This window comes from Halyomorpha halys, unplaced genomic scaffold (genome assembly GCF_000696795.3).
Source record: "Halyomorpha halys isolate HHAL.00 unplaced genomic scaffold, Hhal_1.1 Scaffold303.1, whole genome shotgun sequence".
Classification (NCBI taxonomy): Eukaryota; Metazoa; Arthropoda; class Insecta; order Hemiptera; family Pentatomidae; genus Halyomorpha; species Halyomorpha halys.
Window position 1 is genome coordinate 1,303,521 of NW_027115075.1, and position 5,344 is coordinate 1,308,864.

The following is a 5,344-nucleotide window of genomic DNA, read 5'->3' on the forward strand; positions in this document are numbered from 1 at the left end:
AAACTTTTATTTTATAGTAGAAAAAAAAACTGAGCTGGCCTTTAGGAATTAAGGTGTTAAAAAAAAAAAAAAAAAAAAAAAAAAAAAAAAAAAAAAAAAAAAAAAAAAAAAAAAAAAAAAAAAAAAAAAAAAGGTTTTGTCTCCGGTTTACGTCGGGGTTATTTGTGAGGCTGAGTCGGCAAACGACTTTAAAAAAAAAAAATTATATGTACTAAATTATAGAATCTCATAGAGACTCCTAACAAAAGGGTTTTCAATGTTATTTTATGAGTTTGTTTTACTGTTGACTTTTATTACATTCCCCTCCAGTGTATCGAAGGGTCCATAGCGCGGAAACAGGCTGTAAATCTGATTTGGAATTGGGTCAATTAATCGGCGGACCACGGAGCCGGTTTGAAAACAAACATGAACTATCGGATTGAATAGCGCGTGGAGTGGTAGGGCCCTCTGTGCTTGGCTAATGACTCGAACTGGGGGGTCCATATGCTCTCCGGTCCTTAATACTCCATTAAAGTGTGATGTCTTCTTCCGGGCGCACGTTCGAAAGAAATGATCCTTTGTGCTCTCCAGTGCCCCCTAGATATCATCATTATAACCCTAGTGTTCCGGTTATAACCTCGCTAAAAGAGCTTGATTTTCCACTGGTTCATAAATCTGCTGCTAGGACCCCCGCTATCTAATGGGCTGGATGTCCTTGTGTTTCCAATATCATCTTTCTTCCTACATAAAAGCATGGCGTCATTTCTTCTATATTGTTCTTTTAATGGACCTTTCATTTGTCTTATCGGCCATTGTCGGAGACGGTCTCCTGTATGAACCGTATATCCGAGTTGTTTTTGAGACCACCGCTTTGTCACTCCCTGAGTAGATTATTATATTAAAATTAAATTTTCAATATTATCAGTAGAGGATTGACCCTTAGTAAATTAGGATAGTCAGGAAACGAAAAAAAAAGCTCAAATAGTTATTAAATATTTAATTTGATCCAACGCTCCAATGGGGTTAAAATTTTTATATTTCGATCTTCCAAAAACGAAAATATTTTTAAGTATTATAATATTTACGCTCCGACCTTACATCTTCATCTGGACTAATATAAAAAAATACAAAGTAGGTAAATCTTATTGTACAAGAGCCAAGAAGAGAAAAAAAGGCAGTTATTTCTGATTAATTTAATGAAAACTATGTATAATTACTAGTCATGATTGATGAGTCTGCCAATTATAGGTAGGGGGAATAAAAAATACGTTTCAAAACGTTTAATAAAAATTTTTCGGAGCTGTATATCTTTAAAACTACAAAAAACACTAGTAAACATAATTTAAAGTAAAGTAAATTTGATAAAATATGAGCCATAATAGTGCTATTTACGTTCAATAGTTCCCGAGATATATCATTTTAAAAAGCAACATTTCATAAAAAACTGAAAGATCAGTAGTAAGTGAATTTATTTTGACAAATCTGTTTCTCAAAAACCATTCGACGTTCAGATGTCTATTAGCACTCAAATTAAAGCTAGTTAAATGTACTGTAAAGTAGTTTATGACGATTATCTTTCCCTGAGTATTAGTTTTTATGATATTTCCTAAAATAAATTAATTTCTAGTTGTTCGGACAAACTTTCATTTGGAAAATTTATATTTAAATGCGAATATCTTAAAAAATAATTGTCATAAATTAATTTATAGTAAGTTAAATTATCTTTATTTCGAATGCTAATAGATATCTGTACATTGAATGGTTTTTGAGATATAGATTTCTCAAAATAAATTCACTTAAGCTATATCTGGAGAACTATTGAACGTAAATAGCTCTATTATGGCTCATATTTTAGCAATTCACTCTACTTTAAATGGTGTTCCATTAATTTTTTTAATTTTGTAGGTAGTTTCAAAGATATTGAGCTCTGAATGAAAAATTAATTTTTTTTGTTAAAGTTTTGAAACAGCTATTTTTATTCCCCCTACCTATACTTGGGCGACTCATCAATTTCGACTAGTGATTATACATAGTTTTCATTAAAGTAATAAAAAATTGGTGTGAAATAACTGCCTTTTTTCTTCTATGGGGCTCTTGTACTAATATATCTGACTATTTTTTGGCAGATAAATTAAAAATAAAGAAAACTAAGATAGGAGGGGTTTGAGGAATGTTGTTTTCGCTCCAGTTGGGAGGAAGTAAATTATATATTCAACGTGTTAAACTATTTCGTTGGAGAATAAGTGCCTTTTATTCTTGTCCGCTAAGGAAATGGTCCTCCGTGATTTATGGTCCGGCAGTATCTTTTTTGTCTAGCCCGCCTGAATATCATAGTCCCATTACTCTCCCCCGAAGTTCAGTTAAAACTTTCATTTCCCTCCCCTTAAGGTTTTTATCCGTTTTTTTTTTATTTTAATCTCAGCTTTTGCCAGCCTTAAAGAAGTAAAAAAAAAAGTCATTTATAAACGTTGCGGACTATGGAAATTCGCCCCCTCATCTGGAGGGGAACTGTAAACAAACCGAGATATGAATACATAAAGGCTCCCTAATCTCCATAAGGAAAAAATATATTCAGTCAGGATGACGGGCTTTGGTTGAGATTGATATAGAGAAAATAAAGGAAGGAGGTTTAGCTATTGTGATGGCACTGATGATTTATCTAGGAGGCTGCGGCAGGCTTTGGAATATTTTCTTCCTGAGTCGGTGTTCACGGGGCATTAGCCAAGGCCCTCTATCATGGCCGACATTTTACATTTATTTATCCTCCACTAGCTCCTGTAGGGGAGTCCTTTTTTTATTGGATTTGTTTTTCTTCCATGTTGTGTTTGCTTTTAGGGGTAAATGTTAGTCTATCGAGTTTGTAATGGAAGTCATCCACCGTACGAAGATATGGACTCATTCATTTAGAAGAAGGAAAAAATGGACGACTTTTCTATTTTTGAAATAGGCTTGAAAGAAACCTCAAGTATTCCTCGGTGGGTGGAATATTTGTGCTGGGACGAATTAGAAAGAACTGAGGAATTCTCTTTCGAAAGTTCATAAGAGGCGTGTAGCTTCAAAACTAACTCCATCCAAATCTAGACAATTTTCAGGAGAGTGAAAAAACTTTACATTGACATGCAAAGGAAATCAGTTTTGAGAAATTTTTGTTATTTATATCGAAAGATCTGACGTCCATGATTATTTTACTATTTTACGGTAGTTTCACTACTTCAGTAGTTTAAGGTTTCTGGGAATTTAAAGTTTAATTTTTTATGGAGATGGTTTGTTTGGTTTCTGGGAATTTTTTAATTTTTAATATTTATTTATTGCTATTTATCACTGTACATTATTATACATTTAGTAAATCTGATCTAAGTTAAATTGGAGTGTTACAGGCGTGTAGAGAAACTACCCATTGGTAGCTCTCTAATGACATTTTACATTAGCTGGTCTCGTGGCCATCTTCTTTTCAGGCGCCTCGGAGGATTGTCAGGAATGGAAGAGGATGCAAGATTAGAAACTAGGGGGTTTGAGTGGTTAGGGAGTTTATAATGGAAGGAGTGATATCTGGTTCGGGCTAGATCGGTTAGGGAACATTAAGGTGTTTGTTTATGTATGATTTTATTTGTGACAAAGTAAGGAGCATTGACGATTTTACGAAGGATTTCGGAAAGAGAGAAATTTGGATTGTAAAGATTGAATACGAGAGGAATTCGAAGGTTTAGTGGAGCCCCAAAGCTCAACTCCATATGTCCAGATTGGCCTTATTACAGTCATGTAGATCAGTCTTTTGTAATGTGTTGGAAGTTTAGACCGTTTGTCTAGTAAATGCTGTAATAATTTACGACGAAGGGTAAAGGTGATTTGATGGGATTTGTTGGAATTGATCTTAATCCTCCAATTACGACACCAATCTTCGAAGGGCTGTGATATGGCTTGGGAATTTAAATTTAAATTTTGTATGGAGCTGGTTTTGAATTAAACTGGGTGTTTCACCACTGTGTTCAATGCAGTACACTGAATAATATTAGAAAAATCAAAAAATATAATTTTAATTGTTATTTTTGTATATATTTTTACTATTTATTTTTTTTATTGTTACATACATTTGTTACTTTTTATATCTATTTGTTATTTTATTTTAAGTATATTTATATATCTATCACTACCTCTATCAATAAAATATATATTACGTGTTTATATTATATTTATTTAAAATGATTATTAGTTGCATTTTGTATTTTGAGGTGTATTTTATTTATTTTAAAGAGGGGAATGAAAAAGAATAAAAAGATTAAAAACCAAAGCGATGAAACAAAAAAAGAGAAAACAAAGTCGTATACTTTTATTATATATTGTTTACTTGTTATATATATATATATATATATTGTAAGATTGAAAAAAGTTGTCTAATTAGACTTGAATAAGTATACTGTGTAGCAATGTAGTAATGAAGTTGGGGAGCACATCTTTGTTGTTTTTGAAATGTTAAAAAAAGTCACCAATGTTTTCCTTGGTAAAATTGGTAATTTTTTTTTTAATTTTTCAAGACAATTTCAATCAAAAAATAAAAATTTGAAATATTTGATAAAATTAATTTAAAAATCTATTCCACAAACAAATTAAGGAATGATTATTGTTCAGAAACTTATACAAATGCGTTTTCATGGTCGCACCGGTTTTCGTGGTTCCTCCCTCGGATTAGAACTCACTAAATCTCAATACTTTTAGGTGAAAATATGAAAAGAAAATTTTAAAAAAAAATGGCACGAAAACCATAGATCCCTGCATCATGCAAGTGGAACCTTCCATGATTAAAATAACATATCACAATAAATAGAAAAACAGGCATTTCAGAAAAATGTGGATGAAGCAGGTTTTGAAGCTACTCGCCTTATATATCCACTTTTCAAAAGCAGAGTTTTTTTTGGCAAATTAAAATTCTACAATAAAAAAATTCAAAATGTTTTCTTGTGATATAGGTGCTGCTAATCAACGATTTCAATAAAAATTTAACATATCTATACTAGATGCTCCTATTATGGTTTTTTAATAATTATCTTGCGAAAGTGTTTTAAGAAGAACGTGTTTTCAGAAGAGTCTTGAGTCTCGTTCAGATGTTGGAGGCACCCGGCTTACTACTCTTAAGTTTCATTATTTTTTATTGACACTCCTATCAATTCACTATTATGTTTTTTGAAGAGCTAAGCAATAACATCCCGTCTTTTAGAAGAAATAGGAGTTTAAGATAGAATTATTTACTTAGTCGGCTTTTAATTATATTATAATTTTAATTTTTTAACATATTGGATAATACTGGAAGATTATTGATTGACCGTGTGTATAGATGAATGGAATATGGTCCGGGTGCGGTAAAAAAAAA

At 31.8% G+C, this 5,344-nt stretch overlaps 1 protein-coding gene across 4 annotated transcripts in view; it reads left to right on the top strand.

Annotated features, from left to right (window-relative positions):
* cutlet (chromosome transmission fidelity protein 18 homolog) overlaps nt 1–5,344 on the top strand; it is an 86,770-nt gene that overhangs the window by 53,968 nt on the left and 27,458 nt on the right. The window lies entirely within an intron of this gene.